At 31.6% G+C, this 20,712-nt stretch overlaps 1 protein-coding gene, 1 long non-coding RNA gene and 1 pseudogene across 2 annotated transcripts in view; 1 reads left to right on the forward strand and 2 right to left on the reverse strand.

The window, feature by feature from the left end:
- Positions 1 to 11,388, forward strand: part of LOC125862172 (uncharacterized) — a 67,664-nt gene extending 56,276 nt beyond the window's left edge. The window contains exon 3 of the long non-coding RNA XR_007446022.1: positions 11,322 to 11,388. This is a non-coding gene — a long non-coding RNA (uncharacterized LOC125862172). The remainder of the gene's footprint in view (positions 1 to 11,321) is intronic.
- LOC125862076 (putative F-box/LRR-repeat protein At3g18150) overlaps positions 1 to 20,712 on the reverse strand; it is a 140,706-nt gene that overhangs the window by 57,821 nt on the left and 62,173 nt on the right. The window lies entirely within an intron of this gene.
- LOC125862108 (F-box protein At5g03100-like) lies at positions 9,098 to 13,317 on the reverse strand (annotated as a pseudogene).

Raw genomic sequence — 20,712 nt, forward strand, 5'->3', positions numbered from 1 at the left:
CCATACACATTAGTTATCTGTGTAATTTTAATTAATCAAATCATCTTGTATTGATCCTAAAAATCATGTATATGCTCCGAAAATAGTTCATTAATTTTATTGGTTTGGTCATTATCAAGAAATTTAGTGAGCATTCTAACTAAATGGAGGAAGAAATATTTTATTATTGATATGATGATATATGATGGAGAGCTGCAAAATATAGAAGATGAACTTATAAAGTTACATTCATCGAGATTTTCTTTATATATCCATCAACCTCTTTATCACTTTAACACGCCAAAGATTTTAAATCTGAATTTAAAAAAATAAATGAAATGGGTTCCTCAAATTTCTCAAATTCTTGTTGTGATTCCAACAAAACTCAGATGAAAAAAAATGGGGGAAATGTGTGATCCTACTTCTTATAATTTGGCTCTTTAGTTTATAATGTTTGCTATGTGTCTTACATTGAAGAAAAATAAAATAAAATAAAATAAATTAATCAATTTATTATTACAAAGTCTTTTTCCGATTCAGAAGTCAAAAAGCAAAGATAACTTTTGTTGCTCTTTAACTACTGCAAAGGTAAGTGTGGTTGTATCTTTATACATATTAATGAACTTTCTCTAAAAGAGTACACTAGTATTTGAAAAGTAAAATTGCATACAGATAAATTTATTTTTCTTCTCATATTCATTGAGGGTACAATCTTTGATTAGATTATAATTTATTCATCTTGATTATTGAATGGGATAATAGAATATTATTTATCATGTTTAGAGTTTATTGATTATATTTTATTGGAATTTAATTCAATCATGCATATATTTATGAAGCGATGATAGTTTAAAGGACCGTGGTTGAGTTTCATTGCACCTTGGTCTATCATATTGATTGAAATTATGGTGAAAGATTCAAGTCTTGTCACATTAAGAGGATAAGGTATTGATTTTGCGTTCCATTAACCTAAAACGTCTTTTTATGGGAAAGACGTTGGATTTCAAATCTCAATGCACTATATTGATGGTATAATGATGACTGGGAAAATTAATATTGCTTCATTCTCTTATGTGAATGTGATAGCACTGCGTAATATGTTTGAAAGATGACAAGTGATTGAACATATGAATATGGGCGTGAAAAAAATAAATAATCGTCATCACTGTGATGATTATAAAAGAAAGAACAATATGAGTTCTCAAAATGGTCCTTCAAAGAGTGAAGATAATTCTTGTCATCAAAATGGTATAAAAGGGCATTAGATACATAGTTATTGTGTGGCCTAATAATTTGATTTTATAAATCCTCCATCAAAATAAAGAAATATTAAGTGATAATGCACTTGACCTTTCAAAAATGATGTTGAGGTGTGTCATGTAAATATGATAAATTTCAAATCATAACAATGAGATTCCAATAAAAAATAAATAAATTATGAAGTATGTATATATTATTGTAGGCAATTTCTTAAAGAGAATATAACTTGTGATAAACATTGTGAATGCTCGACCATTCTTGAAAGTGAATGTGTCAAGAGATGATGAAAATTATAAAATAAAGACATACCCATGTATGATTTAATAAATACCACAACTCACCCCTATGGGAGGTTAGAGGGAAATAAAGAAATTTTTTGTTGGTATAAATGGTCATTGGTCAAGTACTTTTAGTACATCGCAAATATTATGATACGTTTTATGAAGAACTATCAAAATGACTAAAGAAGGAAATAATTCTTGACCACAAAAATTTATCATTGATTATGCATTTGTGTACGTCAAAGGTATTTTGCCTGATATTAAACAAAATGAAGGAGATACTAATGACAAAAGTAAATCAAGAAATAAGGTTCTGCTTGTAATGATTTTGACCATGACAATAATGATATAAATTTCTCCTTGAAAGAGATGTGTATCACACAAACAGTGTTATGAAATATGTGGTAGTATCTAATGAACATTGTTTGCTCTGGTGATTTAATGTGCTACTACCTAAAGAAATAAAATTGCTCATGATATCGAAATTGTAGTAAGTCTTGAAACTTTTTAAGTTTTAAAGAAATAGTCAAAAAAAATTTATATTGAGACTATAAAATATGAAAAGATTTAAGATCTTCATATAGTCAAAATGAGTTATAAATATTTATGTGAAAGATTACTCATGTCTTCATATTATTTGTGGTAACTAAATATGGACATGATGATAGACTCACATGCAAAATAAACTAGAAGTTTATCGAAATAAATATCAGTTGATATAATCGGTTGATGACCATTTCGGTTCAAATATGATACGGAAATAAATGACAATTCATATGGTTATATATATATTGAAGAAATAATAAATTCTTCAAGAATTCTCTTGTGTTGTTTGTTCTCATGATAAAATTATCATTACACCAACTAAGATTGAAATTGTGTCTCCTGAAATTTGAAATGTATAAAAAGGTGAATATGGGTCCGTTCACCTGCCATGTGGACCATTTACTATTATATAGATGCATCTATGTTATGGTCACATGTGCTATATCATCAACTTGCAATTTGATTTTTGCAAATGTTGTTTGCTCGAATTGTTAAATCAAGAGCACATTTCAAATTATAAAATTATATTCATGATGTTGATTTGTATTCAAGTGGCTTAAGCAGAAATTATATGCCTCCAATTATAGCTAAATCATTAGTTATGAGAAACAAACTCCCAAAAGAAATTTGGTATGAGATGTGTTATTTAAAGTGTAGCAACACTTGCATGTATCAAGCCAACAAAGTTCCCCTATCACAACTGGTTCAGGTTCAGGAACCAAATAATTCTCACCTAGAAATTTAAATATGCGATATATTATTCCATTGCTCCACCATTACGGAATGCACAAAGATGAGTCCCCAAATAAGGTTGGGTGAATGTTAAATTCTCTAACATTAGGGGGAGATAAGCAATTGGAAAATAAGTTATACATAATGAATTATCATTGGTATAATCCTCATTGAAGAGATAATTTAAGTCAATTGTCAGACGCATCTCTGACCCTATGTTATAATCCAGTTATAAATGCTCCAATGAAAAGTCCTTGAAGGACATAATTTATGGCACGTCTAAGGCATGATAAATTAATCGATTCGAAAGATAGAACTTCTTGAAAAAGAAAAGGAGCAAATGATCAAGATGGTCATAATAATGAAGCAAGTGCTTAAGAAAGAGCACCATGACATAACACTTTATAAAAACCTTGGCAAAGGTTCAGGTACTTGGAAATGATGAAAAATAAAGTGAGCTTGATAAGTTATGTCATATTAGAATCGATATCATATAATTGTCGACGATATATTAAATATAATATAGCGCTCAAAATTATAAATGGTGATGTGGATCTTGATATTAAATCTGTCGAGAGTTGACAGATAAAATCGGCCAAAGAAAATACAATTCAAGTATATTTTATTTCACTTGGAAAAGTGATGTTTTGAACTTATTGTCCATATACCAAAATATAATGTCAGTTGGGTACAAATGAATTATTGTGTGATAGGTAAAATTGTAAAATATAAAGTACGACTTGTGCATTGGAAAATAAAGATTTTTCGCTAAAGTCTTGACATTATTGTATGGAGATTTATACTCCTAAGGTGGATGCAATGAGGTTCCTTTTAGTCTGATAATATATGAAAAACTTGAATACACATGATGAATGATTATCATGTCTAGCTAGACAATAAATATTATATGAAAATTCCTCAATGATTTAAAAGGTTATAAAGCAATTTCATTGAATAGTACCCCAATGATTGTAAGATCGCATAATATAAAGATCAATTTTGATCTCATCAAAATGATTAGAAAGTACCATGACATAGTAGAATTGGTGCACTTATATATCTTGCTATTATTATTCATGGTAAAAAAAAAATTCATTAATATGCATGCAAAATATAACATCACTCTTATCGGTGGAGATATTTAGAGTGAATCAAATATCGATAGAAATTATTTATTATGATCAATTGTGTCAAGGTTTATTGACCATGAAATTGTAGGAAATTATGAAGTTTGATCTCAAGAAAGTTATCTATTTTCATTTGGAAATACTGTCATATCAAATCATTCCACAAGACAGACAATTTTATTGAAAGTGTCCGTCAGTGCTGTGTTATTGTTGTTAAAAAATCAAATGAGCAATTTGTCTACACTAATAAGATCATGAATTGAGTGATTGTCAAAAATATATTTGTTTGAGATCAATAAACACATTTAGAAAATATGTGACATTTCTTTGAAAAGAGATATTCCAACAACATTATATGAAAACAATGTTGCATGTATATCTCAACTAAGAGGAGGACACATCAAAGAAGACTGAACAAAACATATTTCATCAAAGTTCTTCTTAGTCATTATCTTCAAAAGAAGGATATAGCCGATGTTCAACACTTTGTATTTCCCAAGTTATTATCAACTTCAGCCTTGGAGAAGCTGAGATATAAGATTGGAATGCGTCATTTTCGAGTTGTTAAGTGATGTTTTAATCAATGGGAGTATATACGCGTTGCACTCTTTTTCCCTTAGCCAAAGTTTTATCCCACTGGATTTTTCTGGTAAGGTTTTTAATGAGGCAGTTCTCAAAGCATATTACTAGATGTGTGTACTCTTTTTCCTTCACTAGAACTTTTTTTCATTGGGTATTTTTTTCTAGTAAGGTTTTAACGAGACACATTATCTATGGATGAACTCCAATGAGCTGTAAATATATCTATTGCTCATTACATAGCTTTCTGGATAAGCTTGAAATCAAGAAGTCAAATTTACAAACAAGTTCTAATAAGCAACTCCGCAAGTAGGTTGCTATAAACCGCTCACACAAGCAAATTCTTAAACAACTTACAAGTAGCTTTGCAAATAGGTGAATACAATCAGCTTACAAGTGGCTTCCTACAAGCATTTCTTTTTAACAAGGCAACAAATAATGTGTATTACAAATGATTGTGTATACTTTTCTTTTGCTAAAATTTCTTAGTATATGAACATCCAAGGGGGAGTGTTTTAAATAGTGATGGATGTCATATGTGGGCCCACTACTGTTACCGTAGGAGTATCACCTCTCCAAGTTATATTTTACCTATATAATAGCATTTCACATAACAATAAAAAGACACTAAAATTAGTTGCATCTCCTATTCCTGTACTTTCTGTCTTCCTTTTACTTTACTCTTTGGCCAAACACATACTCAACCCCTCAAATTTGCCCTCATTTTTCATTTTGGCATTCCAACTTAGCCTTGTTCCATTTTAACCCTTAAACTCCATTTTTTCTGTACCATTTAAATACTAATACTAATTTTTATGATTTTTTTTTTATGTTCTTCAATTGCAATTTTTTATTTTAAAAAAATAGACGTGTGTCTGTTAGTTTTCGTAAAAAAATTAAACATTTGCGAACGAACATAAAAATTTTCAAACAATAATATTATTTTTTGAGATTTCTCTGTATTTTTGCATGAAAGTAAATTGACGAAAGTTCTTTGATTTTCTTTCTTAAACATTCAATTAAATTAAGTAACACTACTTATTTATTATTTCTTATCATATGGGCTATCTAAATTTAACGCAAATACTCACTTTTTATTTTTAATATAAATCAATACGAATAAAAAAACTCATCTTCAATACGAGTAAAAAAGACTCTTGTTCATTGCTAATAACACTACTAAAAATGTTAAAACTCGACTGACTTTGTTAGATTGTCGGTGATTTTTAAGAAAGAAAACCAACACAATTTCGTCGGTTATTTTTCACATTAAAATACATAAAACTCTTAAAAAGAAATTATTATATTTTAAAAAGAATTAGTTTTTGTTAATTTTTATTTTTTAAAACTAAAATTAACTGACACATGTCGATTTAAAATAAGAAGTTGCAATTGAAGAATATATATAAAAATAAAGAAATCATAAAAATAGTATTTCGTGCGAAAATGGTACATAAAAAATGGAGTTTAAGGATTAAAATGGAACAAGGCTAAGTTGGAGTGCCAAAATGAAAAATGAGGACAAGTTAGAAGGGTTGTATATGTGTTTGGCCTTACTCTTTCCATTTGATTCTAGTTTTGTGTTGATTTTATAACATGAAGGTTATTTTTAGAATTTTCTGAAAATTTATCATTTTATTTCTTCCAATAATTGTCTCAAGTCACGTTTGATTAGTTTATGAGGTTGTTTTTAAGCTGGATTAAAAGTTGAGATTTTTGGAAGTTTTGGAGTTTTGAAAGCTTTTAAGTTAGGCATAATACATAAATATGTCATTTAACTTGGTCTTATTTCACATTTATGCCCTTCAATTTTGGATGTGCACAAATAGACTTTTAAACTTGTAATAAACACACACATCCTATGTGACATCCTACATGACAATTTGTATCCTATGTGGTGTCAAACGTGTATTATGTCACATAGGATTCATGTATCTACTTGTTCAACTTTATACAAGTTTAAGTGTTTACTTGTACATACCTAAAATTGAAGGGAATAAATGAAAAATGAGGTCGAGTTAAAGGGTACATTTATGTATTATGTATTTAAGTTAATATAAGAAATGAAATTATATCAGCTCTGAATGCAGAATTCAGTCTAGGAGTGTTGTTGTTTTCAGTTTCAAAGCTTTTACGTGGATTTGAGCCCATGAGTAGAGAATTTAGGCGAATTTAGATCAAGGTTTGACTTTGATCAACATTTAGAGTTTGAATCCTCGAATTCGTTTATAGTCAATTTCGTTAGATTCAGAAGGTGAATTTAGGCTTAGGTAAGACCTTGGTTCAATTTCTAAGGGTTCTAAGGGCGTTTTGGTCTTTTTGGTCAAAATTAGTTAGTGGTGGCTTAAACGGGTGATGGGTCCAGAAGACCTTGTATCCATGTTATGATGGTTCCAATAGGTCTGAAACGTCAAGTTTAGTGGGGTAGCATATTTGATTTGTGTGTACAGGATTCCGAACAAATCTCGAGGGTCCATTCAAAAAATTATGAATCTAGATCTTTTATTGTCACTACTATATTTGATGTCTGATGATTTGTTCATCACGATCGCGGAAGAAGATTCCGCGATCGCCTAAGTGAAACTTGTAGTGCGTCGCGATCGCGTAGGTGTACAAACCTAGACATCGCGATCACATACACTGTCACAATTGCATAGGTCAAAGGGAGTTGACTTAATTTTTTCTTCGCGATCGTGTGGAGGGGGGGGGGGGTGCCGCAATAGCGTAGAACAAAGTACCTTGGTAGAATTTAATTCCCCAAAATATGATTTCTTCTCCGTTCCTCCATTTTTTAACGTTAAGAGCTCTAGTGAGGTGATTTCAAAGAAGATTTTCAAGATTAATCTTCTGGGAAAGTGATTTTACCTCCAACCCTTCATTACCCATTTATTATTTTGTGATTTTAGCATCAAAATCATTGATTTCAAATTCTAAAATCGGGAATTTTCTCATGAACTTGGGTTTTAGCAATTTGGACTTTTTCGTTTTTCGATACAATTTCGCGTGTGAATTCCTAAATCCTACCTAACATGTTTTTCTATAAAAATTAAGAATGAATAAAAGAGCTTCTGTTGTTGGATTCAAGAATACTAAATTTGTGTGCTAATTTCTTGTCAAACAATTCCAAGAGCAGTAATTCTTGTAAGCTCCTCCACTACTCTGAGCTGTCTACAAGAGAAATGACATTGCTGAGACCAATGCTGCTACTCTTCTTGTACCCCATTAATCATCCAATCACAAGCAAGTTTGCTGCACAAACAGCAGTTCAGGTACAAAGCCCCACAAGTCCCAGGCCACAAATAATTGCTTCAAAACCCTTCATTTTATATATCAAATTTGCAAGCTCAAACACCCAACAATGGAGGTCAACTTCGTACAATAACGATGAAGATAAGAAGAAAGAGAACATCGTTTAAATCCCTCATTTTGTAGGTTTGTTGGAAGTTGTATAGATTATGTAAAGATTTTGTTGTTCTGTTTTGAAATTGGAATGGTAATGCGAACTAAGAGTTTTATTTCATACATCTATGCAATGATCCCATAATAATGAAGGTGGGATTATAAAAAAGACTAGTCAGTAGTTACATTGACAAGTTCAGGATTCTATGATTTCATCAGCCATAAATCGAAAGCTAACAGTTCAATTATGCTGAGACAAACTCCTGGTGTTCTTAGAAATTTTAGTCCTGTTGAATAATCTCAGTAAAATATATCCTTTGGCCAAATATGTAATATTAAAAAGTCATAGCAGAGATGATTTAACTCGAAACAGAAAATATAACCAGGATTAGTATATTTTTTTTTTTACACACCCTCCCTAGGAGCTCCCACCCCTTCTAGCTCTCTTGGTGACTCGAACTCGCAACCTTCGTGTTGGAAGTGAGGGGTGCTTACCATCCGAGCAACTCTTTCTCGTCACCAGGATTAGTACATGTCCGCAGCCTAATTGAAGTACTTGTATTTCCCAAACTGAAAAAAAACAAACAAAAAAACACCAGCTTTATAGAAGTGTATTGTACAGACATGGTTATATAGCATTTGTTGTTAGGCAAAGCTTTTCAATTAGCAAGAATGAATAGGAAAAAAGTTTTACTTGATTCTTTTTTTCAAAACTACTTCAAAATATTGTGAACACATGCTATTAAAATCTTGGTCTACTCGTGGCCTTTCAAATTCAATGGATCAAAACTTGCATTTCTACTGCTAAGTTTAATGAATAGAACTATAGTCTATACCTAATAAATAAAAGATATGCAAGTTGCGAGTATAAAGAAATGTTAAACTCAAAGAGCTCTGAACTTGTGTTTTGAAGAAAGAAAATTATGGATCTCTGTTCGATTTGATAAGGGGAGAAAACTGCAACTTGCAAGAAGTTTTGTTTTTTCTTTTTCCCAGAGGTGATTTTTCTAGTTGGTGATACTCAATAACAGATAGCAAAAAAGGTATTATGAAAGAAGCCTGGATTATTATCATCACTTGTCACTCATGAAAAATTAGATTCACTATCCTGGTTATCTTATATCAACTTTGTCACCTAAGTGGATCAAAGAAAGACAAGATTTGAGAAAAAAGAGAGAAATATAAGCAAGGCTGTGATGACAGGAATGTAAATCAATAGACTTCCAAGCTGTATGCCATGTGACTAACATTCTGACTCAGTGGAAAATATGAGAACATTCTGGTGAGGATTGAAAATGACTAAATCTGATAATGTTAACATTCTGAAACTGTCTGCTAGAATAAATCCAAAAAAATAAGGACTCTAGTTTTTTAGCAAGGACATGTAATTTAATAACTTGACAGCACCAAGTTATGTACAACTAAGCAAAAGCATCCCTGTTTGGATATGCAGGGTACTAATGGCAAACATCACAAACCTGGGTGAACAAGTGCTGAATGTTAACTCGGTTGCACAACTCAGCTTTTGAAGGTAATCTTGGATGAGGGTCTTACAACCTTGATGATAATCACGGCTCGTCTTCCTCATCATCATCAGAATCTTGATCGGTATTATCCTCATCATCATCAGAATCATAATAATAATAATCACTGTAACTGTCTTCCTCATCATCAGAATCTTGATAATAATCACTGCAACTGTCTTCCTCATCATCAGAATCTTGACAAGGATTATCCTTAGCTTTAATCACAGAGGATACATCTACAAGCCTACACGTGAAATCATGAAAATCATGTGAAAGCTTCAAATAATGAAGATTCGGGGCAAAAATTTCCAAGGAACTATCACTTTCACTTCCATCATCATCCATCCAATAACCTTCCAATTTCAGGCTTTCAACTTTGAAAGAATTAATTTCCAGGCAATAAAAAATCCCCAACCTTGTGAAATTAAATAGTTTACAAAGCAGGACAGACTGACAGTAAGTTCACAATTTCGGCATCCCCTATCACCATATCCTCCAAAGTTATGCTCTTTAGAGGCTTTCACGCTATGACAATATATTAGAAATAAGGAACTTTCTACTAGATGCAATGTTCTCAATGCTGAACAGGTAAAGAAAGATTCAGTAAATAGACAAAGAGCATCAGAATAGACTATAACATGTTCCACATTTTTTTAACAGCAAAACTGAGCCAGTTCCTTTTTCTTTTTCCCTGAGGTAGCTTTTCTAGTTGGTGATGCTCAAAGAACAGATCACATAAACAATGTTACGAAAGAAGCCTGGATTATTGTCATATGGATTGCAGTTGTCACTCATGAAAAATTAGATTCACTTTTTTGGCCATAGTGCATCAATTTTGTCAACAAAGTAGGTCAAAGAAAACACATGATTTGGAGGACAACACAATTATACTTCCCATCCATTGGTAACAAAGAAAAAGAGAGAGATATAAGAAAGGTTGTGATAACAGGAATGTAAATCCAAAGACTTCCAAGCCATATGCCAAGTGACTAACAAATGATCAAGTTATAACCTAAATCAGCAGAAAAAAATGAGACTTCAAGAGGGGCGGGGGAGAACTTTCTGGTGGTGATGGAAATGACATGCTCTGAATTTTCTAGCAGACGCATTAACGGGAAGATAAAAATTGGTAAAAGATTTGGCCTAATAATGACCTAAACTTCAACTAAAAAAATTCAACAGCATTGTAAGCCTCAATTATAGACTGTTAAAATTATTTGAGGTAGACAAACAATGCAGACCCCTTTCTTCAAAGTAAAGAGCCTAAGAGAGAACCATCTCACAATCAAAGTTTGATGCTATTGACAAAGCAAGGAAGAATCGTTTAACGAGGGAAAGTATCATAAAAATGTGTTTGCAAATCTACTCATCATAATACATTAAGGAAAACAAGTGTTCCAACTTAAAAGAAACTCACAATGCACATGCACAACATCTAAAATGTAACAAACCAAAACTTCATGAGAAACCAAGCTACTATACCATTTGATATACCATAACAGTAAGTTTCAAAAGAACAATAATTAATAACACAGAGAAGTTTAAGATTAGCGATTGCGTGAAGTTGATCAAAAACTTAATATAAGGGAAAATTTCTTGTATCCTGAGACAAAAATACTTGTAGTCTAGTTATAGAAAGCTCACTCTTGATAGGTAATCACAAACTCAGCAGAGGACCTCAGATTACTAGTCAATAGCGATAAAAATTGGGACACACACTAGATTCCACAAATCTCACACCTTCGTCTTTTTGAAACGATAACGAACTTCTCCAAAACCACTGCATTCTTTAACAAAAAGTTTGAAAGTTTAAAAAGCTTCCTGATATATTCCCATTTGAGATGCTCCTTCATGCACATCCCAGAGGAGATGACAATCTCAACACTCTTTAGGTTGGGAAACACAAAGCTTGAATTATAACTCTGCAAATCAACACTATAGCCTTTGACCAAATATTTTTTCTCAAAATAGCACCTGGAATCATCAAACTGGAGAAAAAGAATGTAGTCAGGACTAAATACAAGCCAGTCTAAAAATATGATTTTCACAGTATGCCTGGTGCAGAAAAATTTCAAAATCAAAAGACATTAATGGTGCTTGGAAAATGATTGTGTATCATAACTATTTGTGGCATATGTATCTGTACTAAAAGAATGATAGTGCAACAATCCCTTTTGTTTCAGAGTGCCTTTGCCACAAAGAAAGCAACAAAACCAACCATATTAAAGTATAGCTTTACAATGACAAAAGCAAAGCTTCTTAGTGATAATTAAGGGATATATTTGAGTTATACTTCAAAAACAATTTGCGGGGAGGGGAAAGAGAGGTTGTAAAAACTTCATTAAATGAATAGATGTAAGAAGAAAAGAAGAAGTTCCAGAAAGTTACAGGCTGATTTTCTATTTCTATGTTGAGTGTCTCCACAAGAGGCGAGGCTCGCAAAAGGCCAGCTGCCTCATAAAAACTAAAATTTCCCAAATGCAACTCCAGCGCTAGATGTTTGCATTCCAATTCTGGAATTGGCACACCTTTGAACTGCAATATGCATAGGACCTGGTGCAATAATCCCAATGAAACTAGTAAACAATGGGGAAAACAATAAAGAAAGCACTTCACGGCAAAGAAGTAGTGTTGTTACAAAATCTAACAAAAATTCTAGTTCCGGGTAAGATAAAGGAAATAACACAGTTCCAAAGCTGACAAAGGATAGCAGAAAGTTACAAAAGCCCCCACAAGTTTCTGTGATTTGTCCAGATTGGTAGGTGAAATTCGCTCAAAGGTTCTCCATTGTATAATATTTACATTCTGAAATGTCTGCTAAAATTCAATCTGAGAAAACAGGGGCTCTAATTTTTTTGAGAAAGATCATGTAATTTTAATAACTTGTAACACTAAGCAAAAGCATCCCTGTTTGACTATGCAGGGCACTAACGACAAACATCACCAACCTGAGTGAACAAAGTTCCGAATGTTAATTTGGTTGCCCGACTTAGCTTTTGAAGGTAATCTTGGATGAGGGTCTTAAAAGCTTGATGATAATCACTGCAACTGTCTTCATCCTCTTCATCAGAATCAGAATATTGATCATAATCGTTGTCCAGATCTTTGATACATGTAATGTCGAAAGTTATCTTAGCATTAACCACAGAGGATACATCAACAAGACTACACTTGAAATCATGAAAATCATGTGAAAGCTCCAAATGCTGAAGATACGGGACACAAATTTCAAATGAGCGATCCCTTTTACCAGCATAATTCACCCAATAACCTTCCAATTTCAGGCTTTTTACCTTTATCGAATTAATTTCCAAGCAACGAAAACCCCCAACCCTATTAAATACAATAGTTTCTAACGCGGGACAGCCTGAGAGTAAATTCTTAATTTCGGCATCCCCTACCACCATTTCCTCCAATTTTATAGTCTTTAGAGTCTTCCAGGCTATAACAATATCAGAAACCAATGAACTTTTTACAAGATGCAATGTTATCAAAGATGAACAGGTGAAGAAATTTAGAGGCATTATATAAGGAGGATGAGAATATAGTGCAACATGTTGGACATTTTTTTTAACAGCAAAAGTAAGCCATTGGTTGATTTGAGACTTGAAGTTATACATGCGACTACAGTCGATTTCAAATTTTGTGATTTTGGAAGCAGTGGAATGAGACAAATACATAGTCAACAAATGATCGGAATCCATTGTTTCTTCTCCAGAAGCGTCTGGGAGAGAAAATGAAAGTATCAAGTGAAGTCCAGAGATACTTCCACCTTTTAGAGAGAATACATGTTGTGACTGCTTCTTCTGTCGGTAAAAGGGATAGAATCTGAAGCAGAAGTGAGTCCGGCAACTCACTCAGACGATCATCTAGGGTTTCTTCCGCCATGATTTTGTATCTTGTGTTTCTAAATTCCCGCTTCTGTACTCTTTTAGGGTCGTTTGATCTTGCATTATATATGGTATCATCTAGTACGTACTGTGTTGTGTTTGGACCAAATTAACATTAACATGAGTTTATAACTAATTATTAAAATGGAAAATTAAAGGGAGAATTTATCATATTGGACAATAATTCAACTTATTATATATACTTGAGTTCAATTTGAAACTACACTTTTATTTCAATTGTAGTGTCAAGAAACGCATCTATTACTTCAAGAAAAGTATTTACAACTTGCAGTAAACTTGAGAATCTGTCCAAACATCATATTGAATATGATCAATTAATTTATTGTGTAGTTATCTATGTCTTTGGGATTAAAAAAGGCCCCAATCTAGTCATATTCCGCTATAGGTTGTGAACACCTAATTTTTGACGTGTTTAATTTACTCCTACAATACATAGTAAGGTCTTTTTCTTATATGTTATTTTGTATTTTGTATTTTGGTTTGTTTGTCTTTGTTTGTATTTTTTTTAGCAACTTACATAAATGACTACATTTATAAGGTTATTGAAATTCAATAGCTATAAGTATGCTATTTACGAAAAATGACTATAGTTTATATGTATATCTAGTTGTATTTGTGTAAAAAAAATTATTTTTTATTTAATTATACAATGATACAATTGTAATTAGAGTGCACTAAATAAGGTATTTACTATAACTAAATCCATTTAATTACGTCCCTAAAATTCTCAACTTCTCAATTTTAAATTAATAACTACCTAGTCAATGCATCTCCACTTGGGTTCCAATCCGTTTAACAAAAAGATTGAGATACATCATATTCAATTCTTCAATTGTCTCCATTGTTCTTAGTCAAGCATAAAGGTATTCACTTAATTTTGTTTAGTTAAATTGATTTATCACTTTCTTGTATTTATTGATGAACTATCCTTCTATTCACATACCATTAAGCATCTAAAGGTTTGATTTTAACGCGGCACTCACGCATACAAATATATACACCAAAATATGTACTCTTAAATTTATTAAACTGCATCAGTGTAAGCTTCTCTTCAAATCATGAACTATGTTATGATTTCTGCATGTATATCTACATATGTGGGGCTTTAGTAAGATGATTTAACATAGAGAATCTAATTTCCTACCCACGGTTAATATATTATGTGTACGGTTAGCATATGAATACTTTGTTTTCAAATGGATACAAGTATTTATAAAACTTAATATATCAAACAAAGTAAAGTATAGCAATTTAGCATATGAACAAGACAATTTTAATATGATTTACCTTATCAATGCAACTATATAGTATACATATAAATACCCTTGTTGTTAAACAAAAAATGGATACAATGGCCAAACAATGTTGCTTCAAGTATTTTAAAAAAAAATACAAACTTAATGTATTTATGTATCCAAATGTACTTGTATGGTTAATCAACCTTTCAACTTGTGTTAATATTTCAATACAAAAGGTTAGCATATGAATACTTTGTTTTCAAATGGATACAAGTATTTATAAAGCTTAATGTATCAATATATCAAACAAAGTAAAGTATAACAATTTATCATATGAACAAGACAATTTAAATATGATTTACCTTATCAATACAACTATATAGTATACATATAAATACTCTTGCTGTTAAACAAAAATTGGATACACTGGACAAACAATGTTGCTTCAAGTATTTAAAAAAAATACAAACTTAATGTATTTATGTATCCAAATGTACTTGTATGGTTAATCAACCTTTCAACTTGTGTTAATATTTCAATACAAATGGATAACCAAAAAAAATAAAAAAGAAAAGAAATATAATACAATACAAGTATTCAAATGTATAAGTATTCCACTCTATTAATATATTAATATAATTGGAGGTATAGGGTCATTGTGGTTCTTTGTTCCTCTTTCATTCTCCATTGCAGTAATAGAGCTTGAAAATTTGGTTTGCTTTTGAGTAATACACAAATCGAAAGAAGATAGTTCATCCAAAAATTCGTCAAATAAATGTATACATTTTATAACCCCCCTCACAATACTAATTTTTGCCATTGTAATGGAGAAAACAAAATTTTCAAACAAAACCTTATGAAAATAGAAGGAAACTATAGATGTTCACAATTATAATCGTCATAAAAAGGAAAAAAAAAATGCAATTACAAGAGTCCTAATAAAGAAGAATCGTAAAAGTCACTCCTAAAATGAATAGTGAATTTCAAGGACTTGGAAAAAAAAGGGAAAAAAAATCTGTGATATTTGAGAGAGAGAGTAATGAAAAGTGATGAAGATTGGTAAACATGGGAACATCACTGTAAAACGTGCTTAACTATAATTGATTAGGCGTGTGATGATAATTTTGTCATTTAATACTTATTTATATACTTATTAGAAAAACTTATTTTTATTTGAATATAATTATTTTTGCTATTTAATATTTAATTATATCCATAAAATAATAAAAAAAAGTAAACAGTAGCTATATATCTTAAATGTATACTATGTTTGCTATATTCTGAAGTTTTTCCTTTTTTTTGATGGGCCCAAATGACCCAATTTTGATTGAATTGGGCTGATTTAAACCAAATTCTGATAGTCCAGTCAATTTTGACCCGATCCAATAACAATGGTCAAGATTGAATCTTAACCATTCATAACATTTTGATCCAATGACTCTTATGTGACCCTACCAAAAATACAAAAGACTCCAAAAATCAGAATTTTGGCCCTAATTTTTTATCTTTTCTTCTTCCCTTTCTTCCACCATCACCGTCGGCTGGCTGCCGCCGCCACCGCCACCACTGCCGTTGTCAGCCACCACCCCATGGCTGGAAAATTTCTCCAAATTTTACCATTTCTTCTTTCACCCTCCTCTACACAAATCCACAAACCATTCATCTTTATCCGTAGCCAAACTTCATAGATCTAAGAATAACCGAACACAAGTCATCACTTTTTTCTTTAGATTTATGAAGTTCCGGTCATTCCATCCTATACCATTTACATAAATGTGTAGAGCTATTCAAGGGCTATCTTTTGATGTAAATTTTATGTCAAAATTCCGTGAAAAAAATTTCCGGCGAAGTTTTTCGGCGACCCCATTCACCCAAATATTTATGTCAATCCTTTTCTCCTCTCATCCTCTATCCGAATCCGCCACTATCACAGCCTTTTAACCATATATAAAAACCTCGATAAATTAATATAGGTGGGACCATGTAATTTTATTATTTATAGAGATATTATTTAATCGATAAATTAATATTTATTAATTTAAAGAATGGTTTGAGATTTAATGAAGGTTAATTTTGATTATATCAAAATCATCGTATCTTACTAATTTATGTATCATATTTATTAATTTCAGATAAAAAAATATTATATATAAAGTACAACGAATACGTCAAAATCATTGTATTTTACTAATTTATGTATCATATTTATTGAATTGTCACTACCGCGCAAACAAAAGAGCATGGATGACAAGTGTGCTTTTTGATGAATATATTCGTTGGTTTGACCACAAAATGCATGGTAGAGGAGTTTTGCTTATGGTGGATAATTATCCAACCCACAATAGAAATATTGAAGGACTACAAAATGTTGAATTATTTTTCTTGTCACCCTACATGACATCCAAAATTCAACCTTGTAATGTTGTGTTAATAAGAACTTTCAAAATGTATTATCGTAATAGATTTTATCGTAGGATATAAGAAGGCTATGAAGTGGGCAAAATTGATCCAACAAAGATTAATGTTTTGGATGCTATCAATTTTGCAATCTTTGCTTGGACAACAAATGTTCAGCAAGAGACAATAGCAAATTGTTTTCAACATTGTAAAATTCATTGGGGGATGCAATCTCAGAGATCCAAAGCTTAGAAGAAATTGTGGCTACCATCGGAAAAAGAAATGTTGACTATGAAGTTGAAGATGATACTATACCTTTGGAACCAGTTACGCGTAAGGAAGCACTTAGCGCATCTAGAACTCTTCACAATTTTATGGTGCAGTTTGAAAAGAAAAAATTAGAGCTCTTGGATGCAATAAGAAAAGTTAGAGATGAGCTTCAACTAGATTTAAATTTTATGAAAAAACAAAACACAATAGAATCATATTTCACTAAATTGTCTTAGATATATTTGTACTTTTAAAGAATTATCAATTTATGATATTAATGGGACCATATATTTATATAGGGGTCTTCTGTAAATATATTATCTTATTATCTTATCGAAATTGGTGATTTTTTCCATTGGCCCAAGTCGGGACCAGAGAAAAATATTACTTTAGAGAGATTATTAATTTATCAAGTATTATTTTATAGAGGTTTTACTGTAAGTCGTTTTGGTTCTGGATTATGTATTGTTTTTGTTAGTGTTCTTTAAAGTTTTATCATGTTGAACTTTTGTTTGAAGTTTATTTTGAATTTCATTTTTATTTTTATTTTTTGTTCAATTTGTTGTGTTTGATTTCAAGATAGGTTAGAAGTTTGAATTTTTCTGTTAGTGAGCTGGTTCTTCTTTTGAATTTTTGGGTCTTGGTCAAATGGGTATACATTTTGGGCCTATTTTAAATTTTCAGATGACCCATTTAACTATCATTCAATTAATGAATAAACTAGTCAAACTCCATAGCATAATTATTAAAAACATCTACACTTTGAAATAATTATTGAAAATGTCATGTCAATATTTTAGCAAATAAAATGTATACTAATATAATTAATTTTCTTTCCTTTTATTTCTCAAATCAGGACCACATTGGACTAATTTTACTCCTCTGTCTGTGAAAAAGAAGAAAAAAAACTCTCATTACCCACTTTCCCCTCTTCCTAGGTTTTTACCCAATATTCCTCCTTTCTCTCTCTTGAGATTTTCACCATTGTTCTCTCCTTTCTAAGAAATCACCTCTTCTATTTTCCTCTACTTTGTTCAAGAAACCTCACAAATCCTTCAAAATATTTTTAACCCACTGATAAAGGTAAATACATTGTCACCAAGTATCTTTTGAGATTTCCCTTTATTATGTAAAGACACTATGAATAAAAAAAAATAAAATTGGGTGCTGAAGATTTCGAAAAACTTGTTGAAGACGAAGTTGAAGAAGAACAATTTCCTATTAGTTTGTTTTGTATTTATAATTTTTTTTAGAATTTTGTATCCTTTCTTAATTAATATTCAAATCAGTATGTATGCTATTGATATTTGTATTCATTCAAAATCTCATGTTACATAGATTATAAATCTTGTATTTGTTCCTAATTTGAATTCATCCCAAAGGTATGCCAACTAGATATGTATTTTATTTACATGAAGAACAACTTCCTATTAGTTTGTTTTGTTTTTTTTTTTATAATTTTTTCAGAATTTTGTATCCTTTCTCAATTTGTATTTAAAATCGTATGTATGCTATTAATATTTGTATTCATTCAAAAATCATGTTGCATAGCTTCTGAATATGGTATTTGTTCCTAATTTTCATTCATTTTAAAGGTATGCCAACTAGTTATGTATTTTATTTAAGAATGATTGCAATAAATAATCACTTATTCCTTTTCAGTTTTATATTTGTCACGCCCCGAGCCTACACCCTGGACATGGCTGACACTCGAAGACCATTGTTGGCCTCAAGCGAACCCTTGGCCTGGCTTACTAACTCTGCGGAAAACTCTAAACATTATTACAATGATCAAATGAACTTACTCAAATAGCTTGGTAAAATAACTTAAAATGTTTTAAAGGTCAACATTCAACTTGGCCATAATGGCAACTCAAGTCTTAACATATGAAATGAAATGTAAAGACAACTGAACTACTAACTGTCTATGAAGCCTCTAAAACAAAAAAGGATGTTGGGACAAGACCCCCAATCATCCTAACAATGAAATACTGAAAGCGAAATATAAGGAGTCCTTCGAAATGCAAAGAGGCTCACCAACAGACTCTGAACTGCTCACTGGATCAACGATGCACTGGATGCCAATCCTCGTTACATGTGTCTGCATCATAATAAGATGCAGGCCAACTGGCATCAGTACATTGAATATACGAGTATGCGAGTTGGAATGCTAAACACAACTTAAGCTTGAAAAGAAACTGAAAGGAAACTGAATAACTTACCTGGCTCAACTCAATATAACTGAACTCATTTCAATATAAAGCAGTTTTAAAACAAATGCAATATAAATAAAAGTTGTTTAAAACATGATGTCAACTCTGGGTGTATGAAAAGATACACTTAAACTCTGAAATGTATGTAAAAATACAAATAACTGTGTATATGAGAATACAAATAACTTATGTGAGAGTCACTCTAACCGACAACCATCACTTAAGAGCTATAGTGATGATACAACGTGTTACCTCACGCTGCCAAGGCATCCTATACCTTGCCAAGGGTATATGACATGAACTACTAAGTGGATGCACTAGTCTATGCTAAAAAGGACTAAGGGTCCAGCTAAAAAGTATGACCCTTTTCTACCCATGATGGTTACATGGTTTATGGGGGTTGTGGGTTCTCTGAACGCTCCCATATCGGTGCTTAATACTACTCCCGAAATATGATACTAGCTCTTTATGTTTAAAAACATACTTCTTCTGTGATTTGAGATTAGTGCTCAAAAACTTAGCTCAAAGGCTATCTTGGAAATCAAAGTTTCCCCTCTTGCTTCATTTAGAAAGCGATTACTCTTTTCTGAAAACTAGCCCGAAGGCCCTTTGGAAATAGAGGTTTCCTTTCTTGTTTAAATGTGAAAACATTTTAAACCCTTTGGGAATACATAGTCGCCATATACTTTTGAAGAAATGGACTTCAAACTTTACTCTTTACTCAACTTGAACTTTAAGTCTTAAAACAAAGTTAAAACATTTGGAAAAAACTTTTGGAAAACTCTAAGAACTTCTCTTGACTTTAATCTTAACTACTCTTGACTTGACTCTTAACTGGTCCTTGAATTGAATTATGGATTCAAGGATTCTGATTTGTGATTGGAAAGATCTCATAATGTTTAAGAATGATTTTAGATGGCTAAACATGAGAAAAGACCAAAAATCAATATTTGAGGGTAGGTCCATGATGCGGAGAATCTTTTAAAATTTAGTTTCAAAAATGACCTTTGAGGCAGAACGCTTCGTGATAGCTCGGCGACGCAAAACAAAAATTCGCAGTTCTTGGAACCAGCTCCGCGATGCGCCCCTACTTCCAGATTCCGTTTGACGAAATTTCTTCTTCGTTTTTTCAGCTCTAAACCCTCTAAACTCCATGGGTTCTTTCACCAATTGATTCTACTCAACATCGAACCTAAAAATACGGATTCGGATCAATCAACTCCTCAACGAATTCAACGAAACAAGAATTTAATG

Source organism: Solanum stenotomum, chromosome 1 (genome assembly GCF_019186545.1).
Source record: "Solanum stenotomum isolate F172 chromosome 1, ASM1918654v1, whole genome shotgun sequence".
NCBI classification, from domain to species: Eukaryota; Viridiplantae; Streptophyta; class Magnoliopsida; order Solanales; family Solanaceae; genus Solanum; species Solanum stenotomum.